Source organism: Oncorhynchus gorbuscha, unplaced genomic scaffold (genome assembly GCF_021184085.1).
Source record: "Oncorhynchus gorbuscha isolate QuinsamMale2020 ecotype Even-year unplaced genomic scaffold, OgorEven_v1.0 Un_scaffold_2334, whole genome shotgun sequence".
NCBI lineage: Eukaryota > Metazoa > Chordata > Actinopteri > Salmoniformes > Salmonidae > Oncorhynchus > Oncorhynchus gorbuscha.
This window is the reverse complement of record NW_025746878.1, coordinates 41,439-54,885: the sequence shown is the minus strand read 5'-3', so window position 1 is coordinate 54,885 and position 13,447 is coordinate 41,439. Positions and strand designations below refer to the sequence as shown.

The 13,447-nt window shown below is 54.5% G+C and overlaps 1 pseudogene; it reads left to right on the top strand.

Moving 5' to 3' along the window:
* Positions 1-13,447, top strand: part of LOC124025667 — a 59,596-nt pseudogene that overhangs the window by 15,896 nt on the left and 30,253 nt on the right.

The following is a 13,447-nucleotide window of genomic DNA, read 5'->3' as shown; positions in this document are numbered from 1 at the left end:
GGCTCCGCGTAGGCAGTGAAACGGGTCCGGATAGGTGACTGCAGCCCAGGAGTGATTGACGGAGCTCAGGAGTGATTTACGGAGCTGGCTAGCTCCGGAGTAATTGATGTTTGCTCCGGAATCGACGAGAGCAGATAGACACACGGATAGCAGCTGGCTAGCTGTGAGATCCGGGAATGAATGTCCAGAGAGCAGTTGAAATCCAAGGACATGGAGAGAAAAATTGGTCCGGTATGTTCCGTTCCGAGCCGTGCTGCGCCGTACAAAACTGGCGATAGATTTTCAAGCTAAAGGATAGCTGATGACCACAAACTGTGGTTAGCTGAATACTAACGATTTGCCAGTAAAGAAGCTAACTAGCTTCTGAACTAGCTTCTGATTAGCTTCTGGCTAGCTTCTTGGAACATTCTGGAATATGTTCCCGGGAAATCACCCGATGGTAATTGAGGAGTTTTACCACATCAGTCACTGACTTCATTAATAAGGGCGACGACGTCTTCGTCCCCACGGTGACGAATATATCCCAACCGAAAGACTTGTCGCTTTCAAGTAGCGGGAACACTGACACGGATAAGTAAATCCTGCTACGACTTCTGACGAAAGATATAAAACAGGCAAGAGGACTCACAGGTAGAATCCTACGACACCGGGTCCGACACTCGTCGGATGTGGCAGGGGGGGGGCTTTCAAACTATCACGGATTTACAAAGGGTAACCCAACCGCGAGCTGCCCATTGACGCGAGCCCACCAGATGAGCTAAATACAGTCTATGCTCACTCTTGAGGCAAGCAACACTGAACCATGCATGAGCGCACCGACTGTTCCAGAGGACTGTGTGAACAACCTCTCTGTAGCTCATGTGCGTAAGATCTTTAAATAGGTTTAACCTTCACAAGCAACACTGAACCATGCACGAGCGCACCGACTGTTCCAGACGACTGTGTGAACCAACCTCTCTGTAGCTCATGTGAGTAAGATCTTTAAATAGGTTTAACCTTCACAAGCAACACTGAACCATGCATGAGCGCACCGACTGTTCCAGACGACTGTGTGAACCAACCTCTCTGTAGATCTTTAAATAGGTTTTAACGTTCACAAGGCCGCAGGAACAGACCGATTTACCGGGACACGTGTTCGGAGCCCTGGCCAGCTGGTTAGTGTCTTCACTGACCGTTTCAACCCCCGACTCCGTCTGTTATACCGACATGTTTCAGACCGTCATGGTCCCTGTGCCCAAAAAATGCCATGGTTACCTGTCTGAATGACTAGCGACCTATTAGCACTTACATCTGTAGCCATGAAAGGCTTTGACTTACATCAGCACCGTCATCCCAGAAACCCCTAGACCCACACTCATCAGCACCGTTATCCCAGAAACCCCTAGACCCACACTCATCAGCACCGTCATCCCAGAAACCCCTAGACCCACACTCATCAGCACCGTTATCCCAGAAACCCCTAGACCCACACTCATCAGCACCGTCATCCCAGAAACCCCTAGACCCACACTCATCAGCACCGTCATCCCAGAAACCCCTAGACCCACACTCATCAGCACCGTCATCCCAGAAACCCTTAGACCCACACTCATCAGCACCGTCATCCCAGAAACCCCTAGACCCACACTCATCAGCACCGTCATCCCAGAAACCCCTAGACCCACACTCATCAGCACCGTTATCCCAGAAACCCCTAGACCCACACTCATCAGCACCGTCATCCCAGAAACCCCTAGACCCACACTCATCAGCACCGTCATCCCAGAAACCCCTAGACCCACACTCATCAGTACCGTCATCCCAGAAACCCTAGACCCACACTCATCAGCACCGTCATCCCAGAAACCCCTAGACCCACACTCATCAGCACCGTTATCCCAGATGACCCACACTCATCAGCACCGAAACCCCTAGACCCACACTCATCAGCACCGTCATCCCAGAAACCCCTAGACCCACACTCATCAGTACCCTCATCCCAGAAACCCTAGACCCACACTCATCAGCACCGTCATCCCAGAAACCCCTAGACCCACACTCATCAGCACCGTTATCCCAGATGACCCACACTCATCAGCACCGAAACCCCTAGACCCACACTCATCAGCACCGTCATCCCAGAAACCCCTAGACCCACACTCATCACCACCGTTATCCCAGAAACCCCTAGACCCACACTCATCACCACCGTCATCCCAGAAACCCTAGACCCACAATCATCAGCACCGTTATCCCAGAAACCCTTAGACCCACACTCATCAGACCAGGATGAGACGGCCTAGTTATCATTACTCAGTACTGGTACCCTGTCTATATAACCTAGTTATCATTACTCAGTACTGGTACCCTGTGTATATAACCTAGTTATCATTACTCAGTACTGGTACCCTGTGTATATAACCTAGTTATCATTACTCAGTACTGGTACCCTGTGTATATAGCCTAGTTATCATTACTCGCTCTCTCTGTCTCTGTCCCCCCCTCAGCTCCCCATCAGCACCCCGAGGCGTTCTGACTCTGCCATCTCGGTGCGTTCCCTCCTCTCTGAGTCCAACATGTCTCTCTCTGTCTCTGTCCCCCCCCTCAGCTCCCCATCAGCACCCCGAGGCGTTCTGACTCTGCCATCTCGGTGCGTTCCCTCCTCTCTGAGTCCAACATGTCTCTCTCTGTCTCTGTCCCCCCCCTCAGCTCCCCATCAGCACCCCGAGGCGTTCTGACTCTGCCATCTCAGTGCGTTCCCTCCTCTCTGAGTCCAACATGTCTCTCCGCTCGACCTTCTCTCTTCACGAGGACGACGACGACACGGTATGGCTACACTAATGATGCTAAAGGTGCTAACAATCCTTCAACATTAAATACGCTATCGATGCCAATGTTAACTCGATGCTAACAATCCTTCAACATTAAATGCGCTAACGCTATCGATGCCAATGTTAACTCAATGCTAATTATACTTCAATGGTACCCCGGTGCTGCCGATAGCCCCGGTGCTACCGATGCTGCCGATACCCCCGGTGCTATCGATGCTGCCGATACCCAGGGTGCTATCGATGCTGATGATACCCCCGGTGCTATCGATGCTGCCGATACCAGGGTGCTATCGATGCTGTGATACCCCTGGTGCTAACCGTGTTGCCGATACCCCGGTGCTAACTGTGCTGTGATTTGAAAATACCGATGCTGCCGATACCCCCGGTGCTATCGATGCTGCCGATAGCCAGGGTGCTATCGATGCTGACGATACCTGAATGCTAACTGTGCTAGTGATACCTGAATGCTAGTGATACCTGAATGCTAACTGTGCTAGTGATACATGAATGCTAACTGTGCTAGTGATACATGAATGCTAACTGTGCTAGTGATACCTGAATGCTAACTATGCTAATGATGTGTGTGTAGGAGCCCCTGGTGTTTGCAGAGAAGCCGACGGTGAAGCTGTGTTGTCAGCTCTGCTGTGCTAGTGATACCTGAATGCTAACTATGCTAATGAGTGATACCTGGTGTTTGCAGAGAAGCCCTCGGTGAAGCTGTGTTGTCAGCTCTGCTGTGCTAGTGATACCTGAATGCTAACTATGCTAATGATGTGTGTGTAGGAGCCCCTGGTGTTTGCAGAGCAGCCGTCGGTGAAGCTGTGTTGTCAGCTCTGCTGCAGTGTCTTCAAAGACCCTGTCATCACCACCTGTGGGGTGAGAGAAACCATCCGCTAGCCTCTCACTTCCTCTCCTCACCCCTCCTCTCCTCACCCCTCTTCTCCTCACCCCTCCTCTCCTCACCCCTCCTTCAAAGACCCTGTCATCACCACCTGTGGGGTGAGAGAAACCATCCGCTAGCCTCTCACTTCCTCTCCTCTCCTCTCCTCACCCCTCCTCTCCTCACCCCTCCTCTCCTCACCCCTCCTTCAAAGACCCTGTCATCACCACCTGTGGGGTGAGAGAAACCATCCGCTAGCCTCTCACTTCCTCTCCTCACCCCTCCTCTCCTCACCCCTCCTCTCCTCACCCCTCCTTCAAAGACCCTGTCATCACCACCTGTGGGGTGAGAGAAACCATCCGCTAGCCTCTCACTTCCTCTCCGCTCCCCTGTTTGTCCTCTCCTCTCCTCTCCTCTCCTCTCCTCACCCCTCCTCTCCTCACCCCTCCTTCAAAGACCCTGTCATCACCACCTGTGGGGTGAGAGAAACCAGCCGCTAGCCTCTCACTTCCTCTCCGCTCCCCTGTTTGTCCTCCTCTCCTCTCTGCCCTCCTCCACCCTCTCCTCTCCTCTCCTCTTCTCTCCTCTCCTCTCCTCTCTCTCTCCTCTCCTCCCTCTCCTCTCCTCTCCTCTCCTCTCATTCTCCCTCTCTCCTCTCCCTCTCCTCTCCTCCTCCTCTCCTCCTCCTCCTCCTCTCCTCCTCCTCTCCTCTCCTCTCCTCACAACCTCCTTCATTGACCACTGTCTCTATCTGTCTCTCCCTCCAGCACACCTTCTGCAGGCGATGTGCCTTGACCTCCGGTAGGGGACTTTACCTTCCTACACTGTTGGTTAAATAGTTACACCTTTCCAGCATCACATATATATGTGGATGCAAATTGTTGTTACATTCGTTTATCTCTCATTCTCCCTCTCTCTGCCCTCCTCTCGCTCTCCCTCTCTCTGCCCTCCTCTACCCCTCCTCCTGTCTATTCTCTCATTCTCCCTCTCTCTGCCCTCCTCTACCCCTCCTCCTGTCTATTCTCTCATTCTCCCTCTCTCTGCCCTCCTCCACCCCTCCTCTCTTTCTCCCTGTTCTCTCATTTTCCCTCTCTGCCCTCCTCCACCCCCCCCTCTTTCTCCCTGTTCTCTCATTCTCCCTCTCTGCCCTCCTCCACCCTCCTCTCTTTCTCCCTGTTCTCTCATTCTCCCTCTCTCTGCCCTCCTCCACCCCTCCTCTCTTTCTCCCTGTTCTCTCATTTTCCCTCTCTCTGCCCTCCTCCACCCCTCCCCTCTTTCTCCTGTTCTCTCATTCTCCCTCTCTCTGCCCTCCTCCACCCCTCCTCTCTTTCTCCCTGTTCTCTCATTCTCCCTCTCTCTGCCCTCCTCCACCCCTCCCCTCTTTCTCCCTGTTCTCTCACTCTCCCTCTCTCTGCCCTCCTCTACCCCTCCTCCTGTCTATTCTCTCATTCTCCCTCTCTCTGCCCTCCTCCACCCCTCCTCTCTTTCTCCCTGTTCTCTCATTTTCCCTCTCTCTGCCCTCCTCCACCCCTCCCCTCTTTCTCCCTGTTCTCTCGCTCTCCCTCTCTCTGCCCTCCTCCACCCCTCCCCTCTTTCTCCCTGTTCTCTCATTCTCCCTCTCTCTGCTCCTCCTCCACCCCTCCCCTCTTTCTCCCTGTTCTCTCGCTCTCCCTCTCTCTGCCCTCCTCCACCCCTCCCTCTCTTTCTCCCTGTTCTCTCATTTTCCCTCTCTCTGCCCTCCTCCACCCCTCCCCTCTTTCTCCCTGTTCTCTCATTCTCCCTCTCTCTGCCCTCCTCCACCCCTCCCCTCTTTCTCCCTGTTCTCTCGCTCTCCCTCTCTCTGCCCTCCTCCACCCCTCCTCTCTTTCTCCCTGTTCTCTCATTTTCCCTCTCTCTGCCCTCCTCCACCCCTCCCCTCTTTCTCCCTGTTCTCTCATTCTCTCTACCCTCCTCCACCCCCTCCCCTCTTTCTCCCTGTTCTCTCACTCTGCCCTGTCCACCCCTCCCCTCTTTCTTGTTCTTCATTCTCCCTCTCTCTGCCCTCCTCCACCCCTCCCCTCCTCCTCCCTGTTCTCTCATTCTCCCTCTCTGCCCTCCTCCACCCCTCCCCTCTTTCTCCCTGTTCTCTCATTCTCCCTCCTCCACCCCTCCCCTCTTTCTCCCTGTTCTCTCATTCTCCCTCTCTCTGCCCTCCTCCACCCCTCCTCTCTTTCTCCCTGTTCTCTCATTCTCCCTCTCTCTGCCCTCCTCCACCCCTCCTCTCTTTCTCCCTGTTCTCTCATTCTCCCTCCTCCACCCCTCCCCTCTTTCTCCCTGTTCTCTCATTCTCCCTCTCTCTGCCCTCCTCTACCCCTCCTCTCTTTCTCCCTGTTCTCTCATTCTCCCTCCTCCACCCCTCCCCTCTTTCTCCCTGTTCTCTCATTCTCCCTCTCTCTGCCCTCCTCCACCCCTCCTCTCTTTCTCCCTGTTCTCTCATTTTCCCTCTCTGCCCTCCTCCACCCCTCCTCTCTTTCTCCCTGTTCTCTCATTCTCCCTCTCTCTGCCCTCCTCCACCCCTCCCCTCTTTCTCCCTGTTCTCTCATTCTCCCTCTCTCTGCCCTCCTCCACCCCTCCCCTCTTTCTCCCTGTTCTCTCATTCTCCCTCTCTCTGCCCTCCTCCACCCCTCCCCTCTTTCTCCCTGTTCTCTCATTCTCCCTCTCTCTGCCCTCCTCCCCCCTCCTCTCTTTCTCCTGTTCTCTCATTCTCCGTTGTCTCTCTGCCCTCCCCAGAGCTCCCTCCTCCTCCCTGTTCTCTCATTCTCTCTCTCTCCCCTCCTCCACCCCTCCTCCCTGTTCTCCCTCTTCCCCCAGAACCCCTCCTCCACCCCTCCTCCCTGTTCTCTCCCCCATTCTCCCCTCCCCTCCCCCCTCCCCTCCCTGTTCTCTCCCCTCCTCCACCCCTCCTCCCTGTTCTCTCCCCCTCCCCCCTCCTCCCTGTTCTCCCCCTCTCCCCTCCCTCCAGCCCCTCCTCCCTGTTCTCTCCCCCTTCCTCCCTCCTCCTCCCTGTCCTCTCCCCCCTCCTCCCTCCTCCCTCCTCCTCCCTGTTCTCTCCCCCTCTCCTCCTCCTCCTCCCTGTTCTCTCCCCCTCTCCCCTCCTCCTCCTCCCCTCCTCCTCCCTGTCCTCTCCCCTCCTCCTCCCTCTCTCCCCTCCTCCTCCTCCCCCTCCTCCTCCCTCTCTCCCCTCCTCTAGATAAGTGTCCGGTGGACACGGCTATAGTTGACGGTGGTGGTGAATAACATAGCCGTAGCAGAACAGATAGGAGAGCTGTTTATCCACACTGACGGCTGCCGGCTCTTAAACACCAGCCCCACTTCCCCTAACGGGGCCGGAGGAGGGGCTTTCGCTAACGGGGCCGGAGGAGGGGCTTCCCCTAACGGGGCCGGAGGAGGCACTGCTGCTAGTCGGGGTGAAGGGACACCTAAGATGGGAGGACCTGGGAACTTTGAGGTTGATCCAATGGGCTGTCCTTTTACCATCAAGCTCACCACACGCAAGTAAGAGATGTCACTCTGAGATGTCACTCTGAGATGTCACTTTTGTTTAGTTAGTTATTGTGTCGTTGTGTTTTTGAAGAGGACAGTTCACTCTAAACATCCAAACGTTTGTCCAGATGTTCTCAGACCTCAATAGGTGTCCCTGTCTGATGCAGAGACAGTCTATAGCTGCCGGAATTTAGAAGGAAACGATCCCCTTTGCTGGTTAGACGTTTCAGGAAACGATCCCTTTGCTGGTTGACGTTTCAGGGAAACGATCCCCTTTGCTGGTTAGACGTCGTCGGAGGGAAACGATCCCCTTTGCTGGTTAGACGTCGTCGGAGGGAAACGATCCCCTTTGCTGGTTAGACGTTTCAGGAAACGATCCCCTGAGGTGTGCCCTGATGTTGACCTCTGACCTGCAGGGAGCACGAGGTGAGCTGTGACCCTCCAGTGCGCTGTCCCAACAACCCCTCCTGCCCTCCTCTCCTTCTCCTCACCATGAACCTGGAGGGACACCTAAAGGAATGCGAACACATCAAATGCCCTCACTCCAAATATGGGTAGGACACACACACACACACACACACACACACACACACACACACACACACATTGGTTCCACACCACTCACACACACACCACACACACACACACACACACCCTCTCCTTGACCTCATGTCTGACCCATCTCTCTCTCCCCCCGTCTGACCCCCTGTCTGACCCCTCTTTCTCCCCCTGTCTCTCCCTGTCTGACCCCTGTCTGACCTCTCTCCCTGTCCGACCCCCCTGTCTCCCCTGCCTAACCCCTGTCTGACCCCTCTCTCTCCTTCTCCTCAGATGTGCGTTTCCATGGTAACCAGGATACGTATTCCACACACCTGGACCCCCTGTCTGACCCCCTGTCTGACCCCTGTCTGACCCCTCTCTCTCTCCCTGTCTGACCCCTCTCTCTCTCCCTGTCTGGTTCCCCCTGCCTAACCCCTGTCTGACCCCTCTCTCTCTCCCTGTCTAACCCATGTCTGACCCCTCTCTCTCCCTGTCTGACCCCCTGTCTGACCCCCTGTCTGACCCCCTGTCTGACCCCTCTCTCTCCTTCTCCTCAGATGTGCGTTTATCCCTAACCAGGATACCTATTCCATACATCTGGACCCCCTGTCTGACCCTGACCCTCCTCTCTCTCCCCCTGTCTGACCCCTGTCTGACCCCCTGTCTGACCCCTCTCTCTCCCTGTCTGACCCCCTGTCTGACCCCTCTCTCTCCTTCTCCTCAGATGTGCGTTTATCGGTAACCAGGATACCTATTCCACACATCTGGACTTGTGTAAGTTTGAAGGGCTGAAGGAGTTCCTGCAGCAGACAGATGACAGGTACGTACAACCATGAGGTACAGGTGACCCTCCCTCTCTCTCTGATTGGTTCCATGTTGACCATCCCTCTCTCCCTGATAGGTTGACCCTCCCTCTCTCCCTGATAGGTTGACCCTCCCTCTCTCCCTGATAGGTTGACCCTCCCCCTCTCCCTGATAGGTTGACCCTCCCCCTCTCCCTGATAGGTTGACCCTCCCTCTCTCCCTGATAGGTTGACCCTCCCTCTCTCCCTGATAGGTTGACCCTCCCCCTCTCCCTGATAGGTTGACCCTCCCTCTCTCCCTGATAGGTTGACCCTCCCTCTCTCCCTGATAGGTTGACCCTCCCCTCTCCCTGATAGGTTGACCCTCCCTCTCTCCCTGATAGGTTGACCCTCCCTCTCTCCCTGATAGGTTGACCCTCCCCCTCTCCCTGATAGGTTCCATGTTGACCCTCCCTCTCTCCCTGATAGGTTCCATGGTGACCCTCCCTCTCTCCCCGATTGGTTCCATGTTGACCCTCCCTCTCTCCCCGATTGGTTCCATGTTGACCCTCCCTCTCTCCCCGATTGGTTCCATGTTGACCCTCCCTCTCTCCCTGATAGGTTCCATGTTGACCCTCCCTCTCTCCCTGATAGGTTGACCCTCCCTCTCTCCCTGATAGGTTGACCCTCCCTCTCTCTCCATGTTGACCCTCCCTCTCTCTCCATGTTGACCCTCCCTCTCTCTCCATGTTGACCCTCCCTCTCTCTCCATGTTGACCCTCCCTCTCTCTCCATGTTGACCCTCCCTCTCTCTCCATGTTGACCCTCCCTCTCTCTCCATGTTGACCCTCCCTCTCTCTCCATGTTGACCCTCCCTCTCTCTCCATGTTGACCCTCCCTCTCTCTCCATGTTGACCCTCCCTCTCTCTCCATGTTGACCCTCCCTCTCTCTCCATGTTGACCCTCCCCTCTCTCTCCATGTTGACCCTCCCTCTCTCTCCATGTTGACCCTCCCTCTCTCTCCATGTTGACCCTCCCTCTCTCTCCATGTTGACCCTCCCTCTCTCTCCATGTTGACCCTCCTCTCTCTCCATGTTGACCCTCCCTCTCTCTCCATGTTGACCCTCCCTCTCTCTCCATGTTTGACCCTCCCTCTCTCTGATAGGTTCCATGTTGACCCTCCCCCTCTCTCCATGTTGACCCTCCCTCTCTCTCCATGTTGACCCTCCCTCTCTCTCCATGTTGACCCTCCCCCTCTCCCTGATAGGTTCCATGTTGACCCTCCCTCTCTCTCTGATTGGTTCCATGTTGACCCTCTCCCTCTCCCTGATTGGTTCCATGTTGACCCTCCCCTCTCCCTGATAGGTTCCATGTTGACCCTCCCCCTCTCCCTGATAGGTTCCATGAGATGCAGGTGACCCTGTCTCAGAAGGACCAGGACATTGCCTTCCTGCGGTCCATGCTGGGGAAACTGTCTGAGAAACTGGACCAGCTGGAGAAGAACCTGGAACTGAAGTTTGGTATGAGGGGGGGTTCTGACCTGGGGGTGTGTGTTTCTGACCTGGGGGTGTGTGTTTCTGACCTGGGGGTGTGTGTTTCTGACCTGGGGGGTGTGTGTTTCTGACCTGGGGGGGTGTGTGTTTCTGACCTGGGGGTGTGTATGTTTCTGACCTGGGGGGGGTGTATGTTTCTGACCTGGGGGTGTATGTTTCTGTGTGTGTTTCTGACCTGGGGGGTGTGTGTTTCTGACCTGGGGGTGTGTGTTTCTGACCTGGGGTGTGTGTTTCTGACCTGGGGTGTGTGTTTCTGACCTGGGGTGTGTGTTTCTGACCTGGGGGGATGTTTCTGACCTGGGGGGGTGTGTGTTTCTGAACTGGGGGTGTGTGTTTCTGACCTGGGGTGTGTGTTTCTGACCTGGGGGGGGGGTGTTTCTGACCTGGGGGGGTGGGGTGTTTCTGACCTGGGGGGGTGTGTGTTTCTGACCTGGGGGGTGTGTGTTTCTGACCTGGGGGTGTGTGTTTCTGACCTGGGGTGTGTGTTTCTGACCTGGGGTGTGTGTTTCTGACCTGGGGTGTGTGTTTCTGACCTGGGGGATGTTTCTGACCTGGGGGGATGTGTGTTTCTGAACTGGGGGGGTGTGTGTTTCTGACCTGGGGGGGTGTGTTTCTGACCTGGGGGGGGTGTTTCTGACCTGGGGGGTGTATGTTTCTGACCTGGGGGGTGTGTGTTTCTGACCTGGGGGGTGTGTATGTTTCTGACCTGGGGGTGTGTGTGTTTCTGACCTGGGGGGTGTGTGTTTCTGACCTGGGGGGTGTATGTTTCTGACCTGGGGGGGTGTTTCTGACCTGGGGGGTGTGTGTTTCTGACCTGGGGGGTGTGTGTTTCTGACCTGGGGTGTGTATTCCAGATGTCCTGGATGAGAACCAGAGTAAGCTGAGTGAAGACCTGATGGAGTTTAGGAGAGATGCCTCCATGCTCAACGTGAGTTTCTGATCTCTATATTATACTAGGATGACCGTCACACACATTACATTTATCATTTACTCTCTCTCTGTCTCTCTCTCTCTCTGTCTCTCTCTCTCTCTCTCTCTCTCCGTGTCTCTCTCTCCGTGTCTCTCTCTCTCCGTGTCTCTCTCTCCGTGTCTCTCTCTCCGTGTCTCTCTCTCCGTGTCTCTCTCTCTCCGTGTCTCTCTCTGTCTCTGTGTCTCTCTCTCTTTCTCCGTGTCTCTCAGGATGAGTTGTCCCACATCAACGCCAGACTCAACATGGGCATCCTGGGCTGTGAGTTTCTCCTCCGTTTTTTCCTCCTCTCCTCTCCTCTCCTCTCCTCTCCTCTCCTCTCCTCTCCTCTCCTCTCCTCTCCTCTCCTCTCCTCTCCTCTCCTCTCCTCTCCTCTCCTCTCCTCTCCCCTCTCCTTCACTTGTCCGTTGTGAAACGGAGATGTTAAGTTGTGAAGAGATGTTAGACTAACCTGTTTGTGTCCCTCCTCCAGCCTACGACCCCCAGCAGATCTTTAAATGTAAAGGGACGTTCGTAGGTCACCAGGGGCCAGTCTGGTGTCTGTGTGTCTACTCTACAGGGGACCTGCTCTTCTCTGGGTCCTCGGACAAGACCATCAAGGTACACACACACACACACAAACAACTGGGACACCTTAAAAATCAGACATTCTCTCAAGTTGGTATTTTTGAAAACTACTTGAATTTAAAAATGAGAGGAGAAACAGAAAAATGATCGAAATATCTTCACATGAAAAATGGTCAGGGAATCTTGGGGGATTCATTTCCAGACAGACGACCCGAGTTTCATTTCATCACGTGTTTCAACCTCTGGTTGTCAGGAGAGCTCCCTCTCATTCTACCCACAATGCCTCTCTGGTTGTCAGGAGAGATCCCTCTCATTCTACCCACAATGCCTCTCTGGTTGTCAGGAGAGATCCCTCATTCTACCCACAATGCCTCTCTGGTTGTCAGGAGAGCTCCCTCTCATTCTACCCACAATGCCTCTCTGGTTGTCAGGAGAGATCCCTCATTCTACCCACAATGCCTCTCTGGTTGTCAGGAGAGATCCCTCTCATTCTACCCACACTGTCTCTCTGGTTGTCAGGAGAGATCCCTCTCATTCTACCCACAATGCCTCTCTGGTTGTCAGGAGAGCTCCCTCTCATTCTACCCACAATGCCTCTCTGGTTGTCAGGAGAGCTCCCTCTCATTCTACCCACAATGCCTCTCTGGTTGTCAGGAGAGATCCCTCATTCTACCCACAATGCCTCTCTGGTTGTCAGGAGAGATCCCTCATTCTACCCACAATGCCTCTCTGGTTGTCAGGAGAGATCCCTCTCATTCTACCCACAATGCCTCTCTGGTTGTCAGGAGAGCTCCCTCATTCTACCCACAATGCCTCTCTGGTTGTCAGGAGAGCTCCCTCATTCTACCCACACTGTCTCTCTGGTTGTCAGGAGAGCTCCCTCTCATTCTACCCACAATGCCTCTCTGGTTGTCAGGAGAGATCCCTCTCATTCTACCCACAATGCCTCTCTGGTTGTCAGGAGAGCTCCCTCTCATTCTACCCACAATGCCTCTCTGGTTGTCAGGAGAGATCCCTCATTCTACCCACAATGCCTCTCTGGTTGTCAGGAGAGATCCCTCTCATTCTACCCACACTGTCTCTCTGGTTGTCAGGAGAGATCCCTCTCATTCTACCCACACTGTCTCTCTGGTTGTCAGGAGAGATCCCTCTCATTCTACCCACAATGCCTCTCTGGTTGTCAGGAGAGATCCCTCATTCTACCCACAATGCCTCTCTGGTTGTCAGGAGAGCTCCCTCTCATTCTACCCACAATGCCTCTCTGGTTGTCAGGAGAGATCCCTCATTCTACCCACAATGCCTCTCTGGTTGTCAGGAGAGATCCCTCTCATTCTACCCACACTGTCTCTCTGGTTGTCAGGAGAGATCCCTCTCATTCTACCCACACTGTCTCTCTGGTTGTCAGGAGAGATCCCTCTCATTCTACCCACAATGCCTCTCTGGTTGTCAGGAGAGCTCCCTCTCATTCTACCCACAATGCCTCTCTGGTTGTCAGGAGAGCTCCCTCTCATTCTACCCACAATGCCTCTCTGGTTGTCAGGAGAGATCCCTCATTCTACCCACAATGCCTCTCTGGTTGTCAGGAGAGCTCCCTCTCATTCTACCCACAATGCCTCTCTGGTTGTCAGGAGAGATCCCTCTCATTCTACCCACACTGTCTCTCTGGTTGTCAGGAGAGATCCCTCTCATTCTACCCACACTGTCTCTCTGGTTGTCAGGAGAGCTCCCTCTCATTCTACCCACAATGCCTCTCTGGTTGTCAGGAGAGCTCCCTCTCATTCTACCCACAATGCCTCTCTGGTTGTCAGGAGAGATCCCTCATTCTA